The sequence below is a fragment of the Syngnathus scovelli genome, chromosome 5 (assembly GCF_024217435.2).
Source record: "Syngnathus scovelli strain Florida chromosome 5, RoL_Ssco_1.2, whole genome shotgun sequence".
NCBI classification, from domain to species: domain Eukaryota; kingdom Metazoa; phylum Chordata; class Actinopteri; order Syngnathiformes; family Syngnathidae; genus Syngnathus; species Syngnathus scovelli.
Genome location: NC_090851.1, coordinates 18,339,627 through 18,363,589, shown reverse-complemented (window position 1 = coordinate 18,363,589; position 23,963 = coordinate 18,339,627). Strand labels below are relative to the sequence as shown.

The 23,963-nt window shown below is 42.7% G+C and overlaps 1 protein-coding gene across 23 annotated transcripts in view; it reads left to right on the top strand.

Annotated features, from left to right (window-relative positions):
- Positions 1–23,963, top strand: part of galnt7 (UDP-N-acetyl-alpha-D-galactosamine: polypeptide N-acetylgalactosaminyltransferase 7) — a 309,242-nt gene that overhangs the window by 65,105 nt on the left and 220,174 nt on the right. The gene's annotated exons all lie outside the window — the stretch shown is intronic.

Genomic DNA, 23,963 nt, shown 5'->3' with positions numbered 1-23,963 from the left:
TGTAGTCAGCTAAAGTTAGCTCTTCTGTGGCTATGTCTAGATCATGTGAGAACAGAGGGAGCCTGTATGCTCTGCCATGAATGATCTCATAAGGGGTTAAACCCTTGCTACAGGGCGTAATCCTCATATAGAGTTTTACCACATCTAGACATTCGGGCCATGGTCTTCCTGTTTCTGCCATGCATTTGGTTAGTCTATTTTTAATTGTTCCATTGGTCCTTTCAACAAGGCCAGCGCTCGATGGATGATAGGAACAATGATTTTTTAATGTAATCTGCAAATGTTCAGCCATTTTGTTAATGACTGAATTGACAAAATGTGGCCCATTGTCGCTGTAAATGGTCTCTGGGATGCCATAGTTGGGAATGATGGTCTTGCAGATAGCCTTTGCTACTGTTATAGCATCTGCATTTTTGGCTGGGACTATTTCTGTCCACCTTGAAAAGGAATCGATTAGGACTAAACAGTATTTGTACAGTCCACACCTGTTTAGTTCTATGAAGTCCATATGCAACATTTGAAACGGGTATGTTGGTTCCGGGAATTTTCCTCTTTTTGGCCTTACGTTCCCTTGTGGATTATTTCTTATGCATACTTCACATGCTCTACAAAAACGTTTTGAGTACAAATTGAAACCATATGTTGTAAAGTGTTGTGATATTAGCTCCTGCATCCCCCCTGTCGACACATGAGTACTTCCATGTGTCGAAATCGCAGCTGCTTTAAAAAGGGATTTAGGGAGAACAGGCTTATCATTTACAACGTATATGATAAGCTGTCTGTCAGTTGTGCACCTTTAGCTATCCACATTTTCTGTTCCTGTTTAGGGGCTAAATCAAAGTCAAAGTCACCTTTATTGTCAATTTCTCCACATGCCAAAGAAATTTCGTTCCCCCCTATCCCACGGTGACAAGACATGGCTCACAACAGACAAACAAGTAAACAAGTATAACAACAGCGTGCTGAATAAATAATGAATAAATAACACAATAAATAAATAAATAAATAAATAAATAAATAAATAAATAAATAAATAAATAAATAAGAGCAGCAAAAAAAGGAGCAAGTGCGCGTACAGCAGACATTCTAGAAAATAGCGCAACAGTGCCGCACGCTACGCAGAAGGGGGTAGCGAGTTCAGGGTCCTAACAGCCTTGTGAAAGAACCTGTTGGCGAGTCTGGTGGTGCGGGAGCGCAGGCTTCTGTACCTCTTCCCAGAGGGCAGAAGGTCTGGCCTAGGTGTTGCAGAAGGCGGAGGGAATCCTGTCTGCATGCTTCCTTTGTTTCTGAAGCAATTAAAATATTATCAACGTAGACCAGTACTTGGCTCTCAGATGAAGGTGTGAAACCAGCCATACAGTTCATGATAGCCTGTGTGAAAATGATTGGGCTATCGGTAAAACCTTGTGGTAATCTGGTATAGGTGTACCCCTGACCCTTATAGGTGAATGCGAACCAATATTGAGAATCATCAGCAACAGGAATAGAGAAAAATGCATTACTTAAATCAATCACTGTAAAATGAGTCCTATTTGGCTGTAATGAATTTAGTAATGTGTGCGGATCAGGAACATTTGGTGCTCTGGTCTGCACTGCATCATTTACAGCTCTCAAATCCTGGATCATTCTCCACTTTGATGCCTCTGCTTTTTGAACTGGGAATATAGGTGTATTACATGGAGAGTCATTACATTTCCTAATTATTCCTGCTTTTACTAGGTCTTTAATGACTGGTTCAATGCCTATAGAAGCTTCAGGCTTCAGAGGATACTGTTTTACTCTGGGTCTGTAAGAAGATATCGGTTTAATTTCCACAGGTGGAATGGCTGTAATCAGACCAACATCTGTCGGGCCCGTGGCCCACACAACAGGATCTACATTCTTCAAATCTTTTCCATCCTCTTCTGAAAATGCAATTGTTGCTGTCTGTCATTCTAGGGCATGGATTTTTGGGGTAGCTGTGAATAACATGCAAAATGTATGTCTATACATGTCACAGCTTGGGCTGTACTCGCAAGTTGGAGCTTCCCAACCCATTTCACAAGGCTTATAATCAGTTGCTGTGACAGCTATTTTTAGCTTCGGACCTGTGTCTTTCCACTGAATATGTTCTGGTTTCAAAAGTGACACGTGGGGCATTGACCCTCCTCTATACATGTTTTTTAGATTTGTAGGTAAGATTACTGTGGCACCTGCAAATGATCTGTGATCAGAATATATATATCAATGGACACTGGAACGGAGGGCTGGTTTAGGAACTCCTCACTATATTCACTATCTGTACATGGTGAAACTTTCATTGTGACATGTAATTTGGTGTACTGCATTTCATCTTGTAAATCAGAAATAGTGGATTTTGCAAATTTGATCAGATCTGAAGTTTCTAGGTCACAGAGGGAGTGTGGGAAATCAAGTGAATAGTAAACGGCTTCATCATCCTCTGTGAGTAAGAGGTGTGGCACTTTGGCTGCTGTCATCCCATCTTTTAGTGGGAACACAGCTATGCCCAGGGCTGACATTAAGTCCCTTCCCAGGAGATTTACAGGACAGTGTGGTGAATAGACAACTGGTGCTGAAATCACGCTGCCTGTTTCTGGATCTTTAACCTTTAGTGGTAGGGTCATGTGTTCCAAGTATGTCTGACCATTAGCTGTTTTGACCCAAATTGACTGTTTTCCAGTGGTCAGGCCCTTAACTTTGTGTCTTAAAACTGATGTACAGGCGCCAGAATCACACAAAAAGGTTACTTTTTGTTCATTAACTGTTGGGTTGACAACATTTATTTGAAATCAATCTCAGAGGCGGTAGGTCTTTTTGTCTTAGCGTTTTCTTCTGCGCAGAAGGGCGCACCCCAGACACGCAGCAAGTGTGGCTGAGATCCGCGCACTTCTCGAGTTGAGCCGTGCTTTTTATTGAGAAAGAAACAAAGGGGCAAGTGTACATGATCGAGTAGGTTTCCAGACAGGAAGGACATAATTATATCTCATGACTTCAACTTAAATAAGACCTTTGTCTGCTTCAGCCATCCCATGACAATCTCATGATCTGTACATGTCTAGCTAACTATGGGGCTTATTGTATAGCGCGGCTAATGACTCCAGTCATTAGCCGGCCATATGCCCCCAAGTCATTATCACAAGGCCTGATGGTCACATACTGCGGAGAATCTTGCACACAAAAGTAGATACATAGATTCCAATGATAAAAAGTATATCATTTCCAACATTCCCTCCTGTTTTAACATTGGAATTCATGGGAAAACAAAACATCAATTAATAACTACATATGTGTATAAATGAGTATATGCTTACATAATATAGTATAGTACAATCAAAAAGCATGAAAGTTTACATTCCAGAGTTTATCAGAACTACAGCTCTCCATTCGGCTTTGGCTGAGTTTGTCATAATGGAATGTTTGTTTTTCCCTTTTTTTTTCTTTTGGATCATCAATAGGAAGAAAAATAGACAGGTAGGTGATTTACGCAAGGCGGTCCCACTCATCTTGTTCACGCTGGGCCAACATGATATTCTGGACAGCAGACACTGATGTCAACCTTTTAGTCATGTGAAAAATTAAAAGAATGCCACATGTGGTCATTTGATAAAGTAATGAAGGACATAATATTGACACAATATCACAGCATACTGCAAAGTTGAAATGCTCTTAGTTTTGCCCCCCTTGCATATGTATGTGTCTGTCGATGCAAAGTCCAGTCCACTGAATGTTCAGTAGTGAATTGCTCTGGGATCACTGCCCAGGGCCTGCTGTCCATCCAAGATCTTTATGTCCACTTCACCGTCCTCAGAGTCTCTTCCCAGGCCCCGGTCAGCGTCCAGGAGTTCCCTAGTAATCGACATCTCCATAACCAGTCGTCAGCAAACAATTCTTCTCCTTTGGGGTTGTTCGGGGCACGGGGATGATTGGTGGTCGTTCAATAGAACCTTCGAGCGTCCCTGCATCTACTCCTATGATCCAGAGGCCCGCGTGAACCTAAAACAAACAAATAAACAAACAAACAACAACACTCCCCCCCAGGAGTTATGAATTATCTCCCTTATTTCTCATCGTGCTGTCAGTCTGGCACGATTTCTCCTGTGACTGCTGCCTGTTGAATTCTGACACGTCCTGTTAAAGCCTCCAAAACAAGTGAATCCGAAAAAAGCATTGAATGTCACAATTACGTTTTATATGTATCTACTTACTCATTCAAACGTAACCCCACCCCCCTTTGACACATTCACCCAATGTGTCATAAGGCATCCAAAAAGGAACCGGCAAATGTCCTACCGCATCATCATATGTCTTGCAGCCAGTCCTGTTGAACCTTGCACTCATCCAGGATCGTCATCCCCAAGTTCCTGAAAATTGACTGTGCACCTCCCACTCGGCAATACCAACAACGGACACTTGTACTCACAAAACTACACAGGCATCGAGTATCTACTAAATGAAAATAGACACACAATGAATCATGGCGCACGGGGATTCCGTCCTGAAAATCATCAATCATCATAAAAATCAAAAGGGTTAGGGTTAACATTTTCACGTGAATTCAACATAAACTTTCCAAGACTGCAATAGACAGCCTGCAAAAGTAATACAAGTTATAAAACAACCAGCAACCTGCTCCTCGGCTGGCGGTTGATGCTGCAATAAGTCAAGTGACACACAGAAACAAAGCCAAGCTCGCACTTGCCACAAGCAAGCTTAAGTTCCATATGTATGGTTGTCATCTACATAGTCTGTCACCTTGTCGGGTGAGTCCAGGTTCGTCATGTCATATGTCCATCGTCCTAGTGTTCGATATCAGTCCTGTCTTGTCCATCCGTGTTGCTGAATTCGGCCTTCTCCATGAACTATTGTTGTTGTTCATGGTGCCTTTGATTAACCATCGGCTGTTAGTCATCACGCTTGGGTGTTCCCGTCTCAGGTGAGAGGAATCTTACCCTCAACTGTGACCCTTTCATACCAACTCCAAAATACTTTGGCCTTTCATACTGCCCTCAACACACACACACGCACGCACGCACGCACGCACGCACGCACGCACGCACGCACGCACGCACGCACGCACGCACGCACGCACGCACGCACACACACACACACACACACACACACACACACGCACATATTCCTAACCACACAAGCGCCAATCCATTTGCATCTATCACTCATACAACAAAAAACAAATTTAGTATGTGTAAGTGAACAGGCAATCAGCGAATATTAACGGTAAACCCTTCATTTCTGGATGTTCTTCCCAAGTGAATATTTCGTACATTCGTACCGGACCTTTACCGTAAAATTGCCAATTAAATGCCTAAAAATTCAGTCATTTGTACTGCTGAGCATGTTCATGGGTAAGCATGGGGAAAGAAACTGCCTCAGCAGGTCCTTAAATAATCTTGTCCTAATCCATCGTTCTGATCGGGTACCTGGGTAAAGATACTCAAAAGTCTTCCTCCAACAGTCTACTCCACTACATTATTTTCACTTTGCCATGTTAAGGCATTTGTTTTCCGAGTCCTATGACATTTGTCATCGCGTTCACTGTCACTTGGTGTGAGTCTCATGCAGTGTTATTCTTAACTGTCAAAAGTTTTCATGGCTGTTATTCCTTGATCTCATCAGACTTTTTGTTTTGACACCAGAATTTCCCTGTGAGGTGTGATTAATTTCTGCTTTATTAATTACCTCCATTGAACAATCTAATCACCTTTTGACTGCATCCTAGTAGATCCTAATGCCCTATTTTCCCTTCTCCAAACTGTTAATGACTAAATGTCTAATTGTTAAGCTGGATGGGCTAAATGTGATTCTACTCTTATTTCTTACAATTTTAGCCTATCTGTTTCATCCAAATTTATCCTCTGATTATGATACTTTTTCTTTCTTCGTAACACTACACAATTTGTTCCTTATGTATTTATTTATCTTTTAGCAAGACTCCTCAGTTGTGTCAAACTCAGTGCCCAAGCAAGCTTCCATCCACTCTGACCCAAGCTCTACCAAGTTTGATAACGTCTCAGCAGCTTGATGCATCTTTCAGGTCTCGTTTGTCTTTCGCCGCACCTCATTGTCAGGTTATCTTTGGTTGTAGTCTCAGAGTCAACTCATCCCTCACTCTTGGATGAGTCAATTTTCAACTGAGTCCATTTCTCATCTTGTGAGTTCCTTCGTTCTTTGTACTTCGCCTCCGAGGATGTCGTTCTCCTCCAGGGCGTTGTGCTCCCCCCAAGCACAAATATAGTCCTTCTTTGCTCTTGCAAAGGTCAAAGGTGCCTTAGAGCCATGCACCATTTTTCTTGATGTTCTCAGCTGTCGGTGGAGTCTCGGGATCGAGTTTCAGAGTCACTGATGGATACTGAAAAAAACAGACTGCGATACCAAACTTAAATATCATCTTCCAATTTGACATAAATTCCATAGTGCCTTCTGTTAATCAAACTTCAAATTCTATTATTATCAATAATCTAATCTACTTGAGAAGGACAGCGCCTTTCCTTCATGAGCGCTCGGATGTATTGTGATGGACCTCATTTGAACCATTTTAAATTGACAGATTACCCTAACTTAAATTGCCAGTCTTAACTGTGATTTCTCTCAATTATACTGTAATTTCCAGAAGCTCCTCCTATTTTCAGGCTACTATCTATCTTTTGTTTTCCTAACTTTGATCTTATGCTATTCTCTGTATTACCTTTCCACCTTTCCTGATTTGAGCCTTCAATTTCTGATAAAGTTTCCAAATTTTGCCTAGTATCATCTCTATTTTGACCTCAGTGTTAATGGTGTTATGCTCACTTTACAGATATTACTGAACTGTCCTGAATTTATAATTCACTGCCAGTACATCGAAGGCCATTTCTCAGCTGTTCACTTTTTCCATGTTCCTGTTAGGCTCCACTATTTGAATCTAGGATGTGATTTTCATATAGAGTTTCTTTTAGGTTCCTGTGTGGATCATGTTTCACACAAACATGCTTATTTTTTTTTTTTGCAAGAATCTAAACCAAAGGTAACTAATAGGTAACTAATAACTCATCTCCCCCCTGTTGTCACATAAGTGACACAACAGGCGTTGCCTTAAAAGTCATTTTGGCAAAACTGTTTTCTTATTGACATCGTCAATAACACCTTATCCATTATCACACCCTTTGTTGTTTGAACTAATATCATTTTCAATCTTGTCAATCCTTCTTCTACTTTTGGTGTCCACGCGAATGTATCTTTGACTGCTAACGGCTGTCCATGAGCCACTCCTGTTAGTGGCTTAGCAATTTCAGCATAGCATGGAGCCCAAGCTCTGCAGTAATGACAGAAAAAAAACCATCAGTTGTTCTTCGTGACAGGTTGTGGTGTGTCTAATATAACCTGTTCCCTGCTCTCCCTTTCGCTGAGAGTAAACCAAGATAGCTTACTTCTGGTTTTTACCCATCCTAACTTCTGTTACTTGACTTCACTTCCTCTCTGGCCTAAATGCTGCATTCCTTTGTTTCAAAAGCAATTATCATCATTGTAGACGAAAACTTGAACTTTTGTCTACTTGAAGCCCTTTGAGACTGTTTGTGATTTGGGGCTATACAAATAAACTTGACTTGACTTTTAGATGAAAGCGTAAAACGAGCCATTCAATTCATGATAATCAGTCAACCACTGTGAAATAAGCCCTATTTTCTTTTCTTAGCATTAAATATGTTCAAAAGCACTCTTTCTTCAAAGTTGTTCTATTACTTTTCACATAGTAGTCTCCAACAACGTAAACCAGTCAAGCTGTATCTTGTCATTCATTCCTGCTCATTCGCATCTCACACACGCGCACACACACAGGCACGCACGCATGCACTGTTCTCACTCTCCTCAAGCTCTCTTCAAGCTGTCCACACAGTCATACTACATCATTTTTAATTCACAGTCCTCATTTGAATCTGTCCTATCTCAAGGTTCTTGGTAAAACAACCCACTCATTCCGATTTTGACATATTCCAAAAATTCACTCAAGAGATGCTTGCATTCAATTAATTCCATAAGCTTTTCCTTTCCACAAAATAATAATAATAATAATAATAATAATAATAATAATAATAATAAAGTAGAATAACAATGTGTGAAGGCCATCGCCTTCACACAATAATAGAGAATGGTGTAGAATAACATATGTGTGAAGGCCATCGCCTTCACACAATAAAGTGAATGGAGTAGAATAACATACGTGTGAAGATGTTTGATGAAATACAAATGTATGTTTTATATTCAGTATTCAATTTTAGTCCTTAATAAACGGACTCTCCACAAACCAATAGCAGTCACCTGCGGTTACCCTGATGACGCACTGTAACATGGCGATGTGGCTAAAGTGTAGCAGTGATGCTGCTGTTGAAAACACGGAGAAACAAGTAAAACTGAAGGCAAAACCAGAGCCGACTTAGTACCGACAGTACATGGAAGTACTTGGCTGAAAAAATATTTCAAAGGGGGTACATCACTGAAAAAAGTTTGAGAACCACTGCAGTATACTGTATGTTATCTTTCATTAGAATTTCTGCACTTTTCTTCTTCTTTTTTTTTTTTTACAATTGGTGAAATTAACAAACTGTTTTTGCTGATTTTTTTCAAAGATCATGCTGTGATATGTTGTCTATCATTGCTAAAAAAAAAATTGGATGTCTTTTTTTTCCCTCACAATTTAAAAATATATCTTTTACTATTAGAATAAAACACACAAGCCATATTTCTGCCCTCAATTTCAGTAAAGGAGGCTGGGGTACGAGTTGCTACAGATATGGCAATACATTCCCCAGCCTACTCTACTCTTTTAATTCAGTTTATTTATTATATTATTTATGTATATTATTTATTTATACATTACCTACTCACTTATTTACACAGTTTATGGTGTAAAATAATGAAAACATGCTTAAAAAAGGCGTTATTACCTACTCACTTATTTACACAGTTTATGGTGTAAAATAATGAAACCATGCTTAAAAAAGGCGTTTTTTTTTTAAGTCTTGGAACACATTAATTTTTTTTCCATTATTTGTAATGAGGAAAAATAGATTTAGAATTCGAACAAATCACTTCTCGAACCGCCTTCTGGAACAGATTGTGGTCGAGAACCGAGAGCGGGCTGTACTACGTTTTTCACTGGCATTGGTCAGTATCAGAAATCAGAATCGGAAAACCTTTATTGTCATTCTACATAGTACAATGAAATTGGAGACCTCCATCCAGTGCATGAGGTAGATACGAGTAACATAGTCAAGTAATCGACTAGTAGAAAAGTAGATGAATAATCAGAAACAGTAGTGCGGACAAAGTGCAGTAGTAGTGCAGGAGGAAAGTGTCATCAGTGTCGGCTGGAGTTGAGGGCGCCTATGGCTTGGGGAAAGAAACTGTTTTTGAGTCTGTTTGTCCTGGTCTTCATTTGCCTGTAGCGTCTTCCAGAGGGCAACAGGTCAAACAGGGCGGAGCCAGGGTGGGAGCTGTCCGCTGAGATGGCCTTAGCCTGCTGAGGCAGCGGGTAGTGTAGATGTTCGTAAGGGAGGGGAGAGGGCGGCCGATGATCCTCTGGGCTGCCTTCACCACTCTCTGCAGCTTCTCCCTGTCAGCGGCGGTGGAGCTGCCGAACCATACTACGATGCAGTAGGTCAGTAGACTCTCGATGGAAGATCGGTAGAAGGTCAGCAACAGGTCGGTGTTGAGGTTGTACCTCCTGAGGACTCTCAGGAAGTGTAACCGCTGCTGAGCCTTCTTGACGATGGTGGTGATGTTCTCTGACCAGGAGATCCGGTCAGAGATGTGGACGCCCAGGTACTTGGTGCTGTGGACCCTCTCCACCTGCTCGCCGTTGATGAAGAGGGGAGTTGGCTCAGGGCTGTGTCTTCTGAAGTCTATGATGAGCTCGTTGGTCTTCTTGGTGTTCAGAGCGAGATTGTTCTCAGAGCACCAGTCGACCAGCTCCAGGACCTCCTCTCTGTAGGCTACCTCATCGCCATTGGAGATGAGACCGACCACAGTGGTATCGTCGGCGAACTTGACAATCCGGTTGTGGTTGTGAGCCGGTCTGCAATCATGAGTGTAGAGGCAGAAGAGGAGGGGGCTCAACACACAGCCCTGTGGGGAGCCGATGCTCAGCGTCCGGGTGGAGGAGAGGCGGGAGCCAACTCTCACAGCCTGGAGTGAGACAGTAAAGACTATATTGGTGAAATTATTAAAAAAAAAATATATATATATATATATATATATATATATATATATATATATAATAATAATTGTAAAGAAAAAAGCTATTCGTGAGTTGGACAGTGCCTTTGTCAAACACTGAAAAAACTGATTTAGTTCGTTCTCTTAAAAACAAAAACAGTCCATTGATGAAGGTATGTTTCTCTCTATCCTAAAAACTGCCATTGTCATGCTTATGCATGAGTTGGAAGATAAAGAAGAGGTCAGTAATCATCCAACCTCCCTTCCCTCAATAACATCTATAGCACAGCAGTTCATGCATAATCTTTTAACACATGCTATGTTAAATTATTTGTCAAGTTTATTTATATAGCCCTAATTCACAGGCAAGTCCTAAGGGGCTTCTCATATGCAAAATTGACAAATATTCTCATTTTTCGCATTTTTCTGACTAAAGGTCGCTCCGGAATATAGGTCACATTAGCCATAAAATGCACAATAATTATTATTTTTTTTTTTTTTTTTTTTTTCAAGATGGCGGCGCGTGCACACGCAGCGGCCACTCTCTGTCCCGTCAGTACGGTGATTTGTTCGTCTTATGAGTGTTCGTCCGACAGTCTTGTGTGTTCGTCTCGTCCGTGCTACAAGTACAGCAGGCAGGTTCTGCTTGACATCGGCAGAAGTGGGTTTTGCGGCGTTCTGGACTTTGAAACGTCGACATTAAAGGCGCTCGGACTGCTACGTCCTGAAACGTCGCCGACCTCACCCGCTATTCCTCCCCCGGTTGGGAGCCGTCGGAAACGGTGTGCGAGGAGGCAAAAGAGGGGCAAGCGCGGAGGCGTCCGGGCCAGGCTGGCGGCCAACCCAGCGCGACCGGCGGTGCCCTCCATTCTTCTGGCGAATGTTCGATCGCTGGACAACAAAATGGATTACGTTCGCCTGCTGAGGTCTACGAACCGGACGGTGCGGAACTGCTGTGTGCTCGTGTTCACCGAGACCTGGTTGAGTGACAACATTCCGGACTCTGCAGTGCACCTGGAGCGGCTAGCGTGCTATCGGGCGGACCGTGCCATTGTACGAGGGGGAAAGTCGCGTGGAGGTGGAATATGCGTCTACATCCGAGAAGAATGGTGCCGGGACTCTGTGGTGGTATGTAAGCACTGCTCGCCGCTTGTGGAGTTTGTGATCATTAAGTGCCGTCCTTTTTATCTGCCGAGGGAATTTACCGCGATTCTGCTAGTCGCGGTATACATCCCGCCTTCCAACATCGAAGGAGACAGGATCGCGGCGCTTGGTGAACTGTACCAGGCTGTCAGTGAACAGCAAACAGCGCACCCTGACGGTTTCACCATCTTCGCTGGAGACTTCAATCATGCCAACCTGAAGTCTGTTTTCCCGAGGCTTCACCAGCATGTTCCCTTTCCGACACGTGGAGACAGCTTCCTGGACCTAGTCTACTCGGCGCAAAAGGGAGCTTTCAAAGCCACCCCCCTCCCCCATCTGGGGCTTTCTGACCATCTCACCGTCTTGCTTTTGCCCGCATACAGACAATTGGTAAAGGCATCCAGGCCGGTTCGGAGGCAGGTTCGAGTGTGGCCTGAGGGTGCCTCCGATGCACTTCGTGACTGCTTCGACACCACTGACTGGGACTTATTTAAGCAGGCAGCCACCTACAACGATTGGACGGACATAGAGGAGTATACTGACTCTGTTACCTCTTACATCACAAAGTGCATCGATGATGTGACTTGCTCAAAATCCGTCGTCACTCGCGCGTACTGGAAGCCGTGGCTGACGGGGGCTGTCCTCAGACTGTTGAGGGCCAGGGACAAGGCTTTCAGAGCGGGGGATGAGGCTGGCTTGAGGACAGCGAGGGCCGACCTGTCCCGAGGCATCAAAGAAGCGAAGAAGGCGTTCTCGTGCAAGGTCTCCACCCACTTCAAGGACAGCAAGGACGCACGTAGCCTTTGGCGGGGCATTCAGACCATCACAGACTACAAGCCCGCGCCGAGGAGCTGTGAGGGCGACGTCCGTCTGCTGAACGATCTGAACCGCTTCTTTGCTCGCTTCGACGCCCAGAACAGCACTTGCCCACTGAAGTCCACTCCCCCCCCACACGAGCAGCCCCTGCGCCTCTCTGCCGACGGTGTGAGGAGGGCGCTTGCCGCTATTGACACCCGTAAGGCGGCGGGCCCTGACAACATCCCGGGTCGAGCGCTGAAGGACTGTGCTGGGGAGCTGTCGGGTGTCTTCACGGACATCTTTAACGTTTCCCTGCAGCAGGCCATCGTCCCCTCGTGTTTCAAGGCTGCCACCATCGTTCCTGTGCCAAAGAAACCTGCACCGTCCTGCTTCAATGACTACCGCCCTGTGGCACTGACGCCCATCATCATGAAGTGCTTTGAGCGGCTGGTCATGGAGCACATCAAGTCCGTTCTCCCCCCCACCATTGACCCTTTCCAGTTTGCGTACCGTGCCAAGCGGTCCTCTGAGGATGCCATCTGCTCTGCCCTCCACTCGGCCCTCACCCACCTGGAGAGAAAGGACTCATATGTGAGGTTGCTGTTTGTGGACTTCAGCTCTGCCTTCAACACCATTGTGCCGCAGCGACTCATCTGCAAACTCGACGAGCTGGGCCTCAGTACCTCCCTCTGCAACTGGATACTGGACTTCCTCTGTCAGAGGCCTCAGGTGGTGCGTGTTGGCGACAAAATCTCCGCCAGCATCACGCTGAGCACGGGAGCCCCCCAGGGCTGCGTGCTCAGTCCATTGCTCTTCACCCTGCTGACGCATGACTGCACTGCGACCTACAGCGACAACCGCATAGTGAAGTTTGCTGACGACACGACTCTGGTGGGTCTCATCACGAAGGGCGACGAGACTCGGTACAGGTCGGAAGTTGACCTTCTGACCACGTGGTGCAGGGACAACAACCTCCTGCTGAACGTCAATAAGACCAAGGAAATGATTGTTGACTTCCGGAAGGGTCACACAACACACCTGCCGCTGGTCATCGACGGTGCTGTGGTGGAGAGGGTGAGCTGCACCAAGTTCCTGGGGGTGCACATCAGTGAGGACCTCTCCTGGTCCGAAAACACCTCGTCACTGGCAAAGAAAGCTCAGCGCCGCTTGTACTTCCTGCGGAAGCTCAGGCGTGCATGTGCTCCTCAGGCAGTCCTGTCTACATTTTACCGTGGCACCATTGAGAGCGTCCTCACCAGTTGCATCGCTGTCTGGGGTGGTAACTGCACTGAACAGAACTTGAAGGCCCTGCAGTGCATAGTGAATACGGCTGGTAAGATTATTGGTGCTTCACTACCCTCCCTGAAGGACATTTATACCTCCCATGTCGCCCGCAAGGCAACCTCGATTGCCAGAGATGTGAGTCACCCGGCTCACTCTTTGTTTGACCTTCTGCCCTCTGGGAAGAGGTACAGGAGCCTGCGCTCCCGCACCACCAGACTCGCCAACAGCTTCTTTCTCCAGGCTGTTAGGGCCCTGAACTCGCTACCCCCTTCTGCGTAGCGTGCGGCACTGTTGCGCTACTTTCGGGAATGTCTGCTGTACGCGCACTTGCTCCTTTCTTTTTCTGCTCCTCCTATTTATTGATTTATTTATTTATTGTTGTGTTATTTATTCATTATTTATTCAGCACGCTTTTGTTATACTTGTTTACTTGTTTGTCTGTTGTGAGCCATGTCTTGTCACCGTGGGATAGGGGGGAACGAAATTTCGGTTTCTTTGTGTGTCTTTGGCATGTGGAGAAATTGACAATAAAGCTGACTTTGACTTTGACTTTTGACTTTGAATAAAGTGAAAAAAAACATATATAAGTCGCTCCGGAGTATAAGTCACATTTTGGGGAAATTTATTCGACAAAATCCAAAACCAAGAACAGACATGAACGAGCAACAACAGACTAAACGATAGGTATGCTAACGTGACATAAACACAAACGAAGAGCTGAGAACGGGCCTGACGTAACATTCAGAGTTATTCAAATAAGTATTACATCAATAACACGTTTATAAAACCATCTGTGTCACTCCAATTCATTAAATCCATCGATCGTCCTTTGTCAACAATGGGTGCGTGCCGCTGACGGCGCTTGCACTTCAAAATATTTCACAGGCCCATATAACGATATATAAATTATATATCAAATAACTATAATATAAGCAATAATATTATCAAACCATCTGTCACTCCAAATCATTAAATCCTAAGGGGCTTCTCATATGCAAAATTGACAAATATTCTCATTTTTCGGACTAAAGGTCGCTCCGGAATATAGGTCACATTAGCCATAAAATGCACAATAACGTGAAAAAAAACATATATAAGTCGCTCCGGAGTATAAGTCACATTTTGGGGAAATTTATTCGACAAAATCCAAAACCAAGAACAGACATGAACGAGCAACAACAGGCTAAACGATAGGTATGCTAACGTGACATAAACACAAACGAAGAGCTGAGAACGGGCCTGACGTAACATTCAGAGTTATTCAAATAAGTATTACATCAATAACACGTTTATAAAACCATCTGTGTCACTCCAATTCATTAAATCCATCGATCGTCCTTTGTCAACAATGGGTGCGTGCCGCTGACGGCGCTTGCACTTCAAAATATTTCACAGGCCCATATAACGATATATAAATTATATATCAAATAACTATTATATAAGCAATAATATTATCAAACCATCTGTCACTCCAAATCATTAAATCCATCGATCAAATTCCTCGTCCTTTGTCAACAATGACACGCGTGCACCCTGACGTCAGCCTTGTCGTTATTCCACAAATCTAGTATATATAACTATATTGTAGCGTTAACAAAGTACAAGGAAAAACGTGGGTTTGGTAAACGGCTCTTTATTTAACAAAACAAGAGTTCAACGAGCCAACAAGTACTGAACTGTAACGATAAAAACATATACAAGTTGCTACACGAAATTAAATATATCAAATAACTATAACAAATAGTTCGCCGCCACACAGCCCCAAGCACCGGCGTCGACTTCCATCCCCGGAGGTGGCACTTCCAGCCACGGAGGTGGAAGAGAGCTCCATAGAATAGGCCCGGGCGTGCGTAGAAGCCATGTATGAGCCCCATCCATCGTCCCCGGACAGCCACCCGGCCGAGCACCGGCCCCCGACTTCCATCCGCGGAGGTGAAAGAGCGCTCCGTAGAGTAGGACCGGGCGTGCGTAAAAGCCATAATAGTTTTTCAAACCTTCTGTGTCACTCCAAATCATTAAATTCTTCAAACTCTTCGTCCTCCGTGTCACTTACAAACAAAGCCGCTAATGATGCCGGTAGTGCGTGGGGCCCTTCGTCATCTTCGTCATTCCATGATCGAATCTTTGTCCTTTATGTAAACAACCGCTGCGCCGCGCTGCTGACGTCCCTTGAAATTCAAATGACAGTAATTCCTTGCTACATCGCGGTTCGTTTATCGTGTTTTTTTGTTTTTTTTTTTTTAATTTTGAAAATTTATGAATACATTCACATATAAGTCTCTCCTCAGTATAAGTTGCCCCCACCCAAACTATGAAAAAAAACGCAACTTATAGTCTGAAAAATACGGTACTGATGAGAGAAAAATGCACACGAGGTGACAATGAGAATAACTAGAGATTGTTACTGCCTGGCTTACAAGAACAAGAACTTTTCTTGTCTTAGGTTAAATGTAGACCACCATTTATTTTAAAAACAAGTGACTACCCAGATATTTTGATCAATGGGAATCAAATTAAAAATGTTAATCATTTTACTCATTTAAGTGTCACATCAGACTCAAACTTAACTTTTAAATATCATATTACATGACTTTGCAGTTCTCTTAAATTTAACCTTTCAAATTATAAGAACATTAGAGGGTCTCAAACATGTTCCGTATTTTCTGGACTGTAAGTCACAGTTTTTTTCATAGTTTGGCCGAGGGTGCGACTTACAATCAGGAGCGACTTATATGTGAAATTATTAACACATTATGTATTACTTGATCATTAACACATTACTTACTTACTAGTATAGTTGAACACTTCACATGTTATTTCCACTTTAAACCGCATGATGTCGCACTAGGCCTGTGGAATAATTGGAACCGCAACTGACAATGAGTCTGAATCCATTCACTAACTTCCGGAGTGAGGAGTTGTTATAACACAGATGACAGATTGACACAGAGGACGAAGGTTTTGGTGGGTTTAATGATTTGGAGTGACACCGATGGTTCAATAAACGTATTTACATTATAGTTATTTTATATATAGTTTATTTAGTGTAGCAACTTGTATATTGTTAGAGTTCAGTAGTGTCCGTTTGCCTAGGGAGGCCATGAAGACAGCAGGGGGTAGGACACAGGAAGAGAGGACACGGGAAGAGAGGACACGGGAAGAGAGGACACGGGAACAGAGATCCGGGGTGCTTTGTTAGAGTGAGACTACACACACTGTGTGTTGGCTCGTATGTTGAATCAAAATCAGAATCAGCTTTATTGGCCAAGTTTGTGCATGCCCAACAAGGAATTTGACTCTGGTTGAACTCTTGTTTTGTGAAATAAAGAGCTGGTTACCAAACCCACAACTTGCCTGGTACTTTGGTAATGCTACAATATAGTTATATAGATCCGTGGAATAATTGGAGCCACAACTGACGATGAGTCTGACGTCAGCAGCGCAGGTACTTCCGGAGTAAGCAGCGGTGTGTGTTTTTTTTTTTTAAGTGACACAGAGGACGAAGATTTCGATAGATTTAATGATTTGGAGTGACACGAATGGTTCGATAAAATTGTTATTTATGTTATAGTTATTAGATATATAGTTTATATATAGTCATATAGGCCTGTGGAATAATTTGAACTGCAACTAACGATGAATCCGACTTCAGTGCCGCATGCACTTCCGGGGTCCGAAGCAGCGTTGTTTACACAAAAGATGAAGATTTTTGACACAGATGATTTGATAAATGTGTTATTTATGTTATAGTTATTTGAATAACTGTTAATGTTATGTCAGGCACGTTCTCAGCTCCTCGTTTGTGTTTATGTAACATTAGCATACCGTATCGTTTAGCTTGTCGTTGCCTGTTCATGTCTGTTCTTGGTGTTGGATTTTGTCAAATAAAGTTCTCCCAAAATTGCGACTTGTACTCCAGTGCGACTTATATGTTTCTTTCTTTTTCTTTTTTTTTTTTTTTTTTTTTTTCTTCTTATGGCTGGTGCGACTTGTACTCCGGAGTGACTTAAAGTCTGGAAAATACGGTACTTAAACTTTATGGTAATGTCATGTTTTCAGTACTATGTTTTCAGTACTGTGTTTTCAGTACTGTGTTTTTAGTACTGTTGCATTCTTGCAAAAATGTCTTGAAACCTGTGAAATCATGAGTGCAATTAAAATTCATGACAAAAAATAACAGTATAATCGTTGTCCTATTCTTTCTTAATACAACTTCTTAAACTTTGATCATTTGATACATTATGCAAGCCTTTGTTTGCTCTTAAATCTCATTCATGGTGTTGCGCCTCCTCTGCGAGGGTTTGTTGCGCTGCCTCGGAAAAAATAGCTCGAGTTACGCGCTCCACCTCCGGAAGAGAGTACAATACCCCAAATGCAGGACTGCACTTGGAAAATCAAAATATTCTTTTTGCCTGACTTTGTCTGGGTCAAATAAACACATTCCATACAATACCATCCTAAACTGTAGCTACAAAATAACCTGTATGTATAGAGAATATGAAATTCAGACCAATAACCTTTCTCCGCAATATATCCACAGTACCTTGTGTCTTTACGTGTTACTATTATTTTGCTGTAACATAAAACAACAACATAATTCAGTCACAGATTTGGTATGTCAAAGAGGAACCGAGGACACGCTATCCAAAACAAAAGTGGGCTGTCATTTTCACATGCTTAAGCATAACAGCAGTCCACATTGAAGTAGTCGAGTCACGAGACACCTCCAGTTTCATAAATACACTTTGCCAATTTTTTGCTATTATGGGACCTGTAAAAACAATTTGCTCTGATTGAAGTACAAACTTTGTCAGTGTGTGCAAAGAACTCAAAATCCCTTTAAACACAGACAATACAGCTGTACAAACTTACTTGAAGGAACAAGGTTGTACATGGACCTTTAATCCACTGCTGCTTCCCACTTTGGTAGATCCTGGGAGAGTGAGCATTCTTGCACGGAGAATATTGGACACAATGCTTTTCCACATCAATAACACTAAGCTCACTCACAAAGTACTGCAGCCACATAGCACATGTGAGTCTACCCAGCTCAACATCACTCTAGGCAGTGCAGTTGTGCTCAGGGACCGTCAAATGCCTAGCAAGGAATGGCCTCTTGGACTTAAAACTCAGGTTTTCCCCTTCAAAGGATGGTAAAGTCCGTACAGTAGAGATTAAGGTCACTAAATCAGAGGATACAAAAGTATTTTTAAGGCCCCTTTCAGAAGTTGTTTTATTAATATTACCGTGACAAGTTTAAAGTCAATTAGTGATGTTATTTCACGCCAGACAGGGAGTGTTTTGTTATGCAAACAGTTTTAATGTGCTTTATTTTATGATACGGAAGTGTCAGACAGTACGAAGACGGACAATGGCAGCATGCACTCTCCGCCATCCTGAGAGACCACAATAGTGTTCATTATGAGGTTGAATTGCCAGTGCGTATAATACACTTTAAACTTTGTTGTTTAAATTTTATGTATATTCGCAGCTAGCAACATAATCTGTCCGAAGCAATGTTTTGCAGTCTAGTAATTGCTCACACATTTGTGAGGAGTCAAAATGGCGTCCCTTAATTATAAACCTGTCTGCTTATTGTTGGTGTTGATTCAAAGCAGTCTAAGCATTGTTCTCAGTTTGGAATATGCTCCCAAGTGGATTCAGTAATTGCGAGGCCTAATTCAGTTCAGATAGCAGATATGTGTTCCCAGTTTTAAGATGTGAATCTCTAGTAAGTGTTATGGTATGTGGGTAGGTTGGAATATTGCCATGCTGAACCTCTCCATAGTTTTTAGAAAATGAAATACCATTAAGGTAATTAATATGATGAACAAGGAGTTTATTAGGAACTGCCTTTTGGAATAAGATACAGTTAGTGTGATTATGAGGTATGGGCGAGGGCCAGTACTAGGTTTCTCTAACAAGCCAATATGGCCTTTATTTCAATCAAGATAAAGACTGTGTTAATCTTCAATAATAGAACACATGTAAGTTTCTTCCTGTAATCAATGCTCTAAACAGCTTCACATTTGCAACGAAGACAATAGCCCGAAAAGCATGCACTCCTCCTTCCCCACTCAGGTCATCAGTGTGAGCTCCCCATCTATGCTTCAAACTCAACGGATTAGCAAGCAAATTTAACAGACTGTTACAGCTCCCCTGTTTTCTGGGTTTGGTCATGTGACGTGCTGAGCTGACCCCTTAGGTACTGTTATGTCATTGCCAGTTAAGCGCGAGTGCCAGGAAAATGCGAAATGGATAAAAGAACAGGTGGACTTTTCCATTTGATTCATTACATAAACACAATATTATTCACAGTACACTTTATACTAGTGGGGCCCCATAGAACTGTCATTGTAAATCGAATGTAAAAGGGTCTCCTTAATTCGCTCAACATTGGCACTTTGATAATAGATCTGTTCTTAAAATTTACGTCAGGAGGAAAAACACTCCCGCTGATTTAACCAGTAATTATATTGTCTTATGATATATGTCGTATTCAAAAGTTTGGGCACCCCTGATCATTTTCAGGATTTAAATCATTGGTTGTTCGGATTAGCAATTGCAATTAAATATGTCACATAGCAGACAGAAACAGTGGTATTTGAGAAGTGAAATGAAGTTTATATGATTTACAGAAAGTGTGCAATCATTACCTAAACAAAAGTAGGCAGGTGCATAAATTTGGGCACTCCAACAGACAAATGACATCAATATTTAGTAGCTCCTCCTTTTGCAGAAATAACCTCTAAACACTTCCTATAGCTTCCAATGAGAGTCTGGATTCTGGTTGAAGGTATTTTTGACCATTCTTCTTGACAAAATATCTCCAATTCAGTCAGGTTTGATGGTTTCCAAGCATGAACAGCCCGCTTTAAATCACACCACAGATTTTCAATAATATTAAGGTTTGGGGACTGAGATGGCCATTCCAGAACATTGTACTTGTTCCTCTGGATCAATGCCTTAATAGAATTTGAGCAGTGTTTGGGGTCATTGAGGTGTTGAGGTATCCAGCCCCTACGCATCTTCAACTTTGTCACGGATTCTTGAACATTGTTTGCAAGAATCTGATAATACTGACTTGAATCCATCCAGTCTTCAACTTTAACACAATTGCCAGTACCTGCACTGGCCACACAGCCCCACAGCATGATGGAACCACCACCAAATTTGACTGTGGGTAGCAAGTGTTTGTCATGGAATGCTCTTCTGCTTGTTATGTCCAAATAACTACATTTTAATTTCATCAGTCCACTGCACCTTATTCCAAAATTAAGCTGGCTTGTTCAAATGTGCTTTAGCGTACCTCAAGCGACTCTGTTTGTGGCATGTGCGCAGAAAAGGCTTATGCCGCATTATTCTCCCATACAGCATATCCTTGTACAAAGTGCACTGAATAGTTGAATGATGCACATTGTCACCATCTGCATGAAGATCATGTTGTAGGTCTTTGGAGCTGCTCTGTGGGTTGACTTTGACTGTTGTCACCATCCTTCGCCTCTGCTTATCTGAGATTTTTCTTGGCCTGCCACTCCGGGCCTTAACTAGAACTGTGCCTGTTGTGGTCTTCCATTTCCTTACTATGTTCCTCACAGTGCAAAATGAAAGCTGAAATCTCTGAGCTAGCTTTTTTTTATCCTTCCCCTAAACTATGACGTTGAACAATCTTTGTTTTCAGGTCATTTGTCAGTTGTTTAGAGGCTCCCATGTTGCCACTCTTCAGAGAAGATGCAAAGAGGAGAACAACTTGTAACTGGCCACCTTAAATACAAGTAACTGGAGATGTTTTGTAAAGAAGAATGGTCAAAATACCTTCAACCAGAATCCAGACTCTCATTGGAAGCTATAGGAAGCGTTTAGAGGCTGTTATTTCTGCAATTTTTCTGTTGGGGTGCCTAAAGTTATGCACCTACTTTTGTTCAAGTAATGATTGCACACTTTCTGTAAATCCTATAAACTTCATTTTACTTCTCAAATGTCACTGTTTTTGTCTGCTATATGATAGATTTAACTGGAATTGCTGATACAAAAAAACAATGATTTATAAAGGAAAATCAGGGGTGCCCAAACTTTTGCATGCGACTATTTAGCAGTTTTAGAAACGCCCAGTTTTGCTGGCCATGAGGTGTTGATGATGATGTTTGATGTGGGGATGAGCTGAGTCAAATGCTTTTGTTAATTTAATTGCGTATTGTCTTTTTCTGAATAAAGGTAAGAATTACCCAAAGCAAAACAAATGGGATGACCCAAGCAGAGGGGTGTAATTTGCACTGATCATTTCAATGATCGCTGAAGTTAGAAGACAAAGTTGAAGATGAAGTGATTTAGTCAAAGTTAGAAGAAATTGGCTTCATTGAACAATAATCCAAGAAGCCCCTCTCCTGAGCGTTGGCTTCTTTCCGGTATTTTGTCGTGCCACCATGCTCTACTATAGTTGGAAACCTCCTTACGTGGACATTTTCGTCTCTGTACCAGGGCTAAAACTATTCATGTCATTGACAGCAGTGACCTCCTTCCAACTGCTAACATAGCCGAGGCGAGCGGCACAGACACTGGTTTCTACCCTGGCCATTCCTGGGGAGTCCTCTCATCAATAGCAGTGAGCTTCCAGCCACGAGTTGCACCGACAACGGCTTTGTCCTCAGTCATGGCTGGGGCTTCCCATTTCTTCTGGCAGCACTGCTACTAAGCTGACTTTGACTTTGACTTTTTATTCATTTTTTCTAATCTTTTTCAACTTTAAATTTTCTCTGGATATATTTAAGGGTGCTTATAGACTGTAATTTTTGGACCATGAGTCACACTTTTAATCCTTGATTTTTTTTTTTAAATTGACAGTGTGCCTTGTAATCTGGGTATGGATGTCTGGTTTTCAATTTGTCATCTCCAATTCTGATATTTTCTTGTTACCTTCATGTTTTTATTGTTATCTGCATCTACCAGAGATCTTTTTGTTTGTCACACTGGAACTACGACTTCTCTCTGACAGCTTCCAATACCCCAAGTAATGACACAGCCACTGATCACCAAATTAATGGGAGATGTTCAAAGTTTTCTTAACTGTCTCTTTTGAATTGCTATTTAATTACTAATCCAAATTTTCCCCATTTTTGATCTCCATGAGTACCCTGCAATCTCATATCAAAAGTCATCATTTCCATTATACAAGCATTCTCCACAATTGCCATCCATTGGTCTTGGTCAGGTGGTTCTATGTCAGTGGTTCTTAACCTGGGTTCGATCGAACCCTAGGGGATCGGTGAGTCGGCTTCAGGGGTTCGGCAGAGCTGGTATGTCATTCCCCACCCCGCGGTTGGCCGAACACACCTGAATGTCGTGTAAATTCGCGATAACGCATATCTGAACAGGTCTTGCAAAGGCAACAGCAGAAGTCACACTGATTTTCCTCCAACCAAAAGAGGGGTTTGGTGAATGCGCATATGAAACTGATGGGGTTCGGTGAATGCGCATATGAACCTGATGGGGTTCGGTACCTCCAAAAAGGTTAAGAACCACTGTTCTATGTCTTGCCATTTCCTAGTTATAGTTTTCTTGCTTGGCACTGACAAAATAAAGCCCAAACCAGAGATGCTGCTGATTCTGCTGACGCAAACGAAGTGAAAGAGTGGATACGTAGCAGGAGGTCAGACACGGAAGTCGAATAAGTGGCTGCTTTGTTCTTTCTTCCATCCAATTCACATAGAATTGAAATGTACGTGTAGTGGGTGATGGACGGCAAACCGACCCCTTTGGCTGCCCAACAATATGCCTGATGTAAATTAATGTAACAAAGAGCCCCTTTGGCTGCCTAAAAAACATGCCTTCTAAATAAGTAATACTTTCTATACAACTCGCTTACGGAGTTAATGCGATTCTCAAATTCTGGACTCCAAAGTCCGCATAAAATCGAGATAGGTGTATGATGCTCACTAAATATTTATCCGCGTCATGTCCATCTTTCACTGAAATCCTTCATATAGGGTTATAACTCAGTCTTAACAGAGTGTTTTCTTTACCAAAATGATTTCCAAAAGATGTGTGTGGTCTGCACTAATTTCTCCTCAAGCTCTAACATTTGTTTTTGATTATCTATTCTTAATGTTGATTTTGGTGGGAGGGCATATCGTACTGTGATTCGTGTTGTTCGATGGATTAATGTTCAGGCAGCTAGGTGGCGCTCTGGTTAGCACGTCCGCCGCACACACAGGAGGGTGTGGGTTAGATTTCTACCTCCGGCCCTCCCTATGTGGAGTTTGCATGTTCTCCCCGTGTCCGCGTGGGTTTTTTCCCGGCACTCCGGTTTCCTCTCACATCCCAAAAACATGCTTGGTAAGCCGATTGAGCACTCCAAATTGCCCCAAAGTGTGAGTGCGAGTGCGTATGGTTGTTTGTCTCTGTGTGCCCTGCGATTGGCTGGCAACCAGTTCAGGGTGTCCCCCGCCTCCTGCCCGATGACAGCTGAGATAGGCTCCAGCACGCTCGCGAACCCCGTGGGGACAAAGCGGTACAGAAAATGGATGGATGGA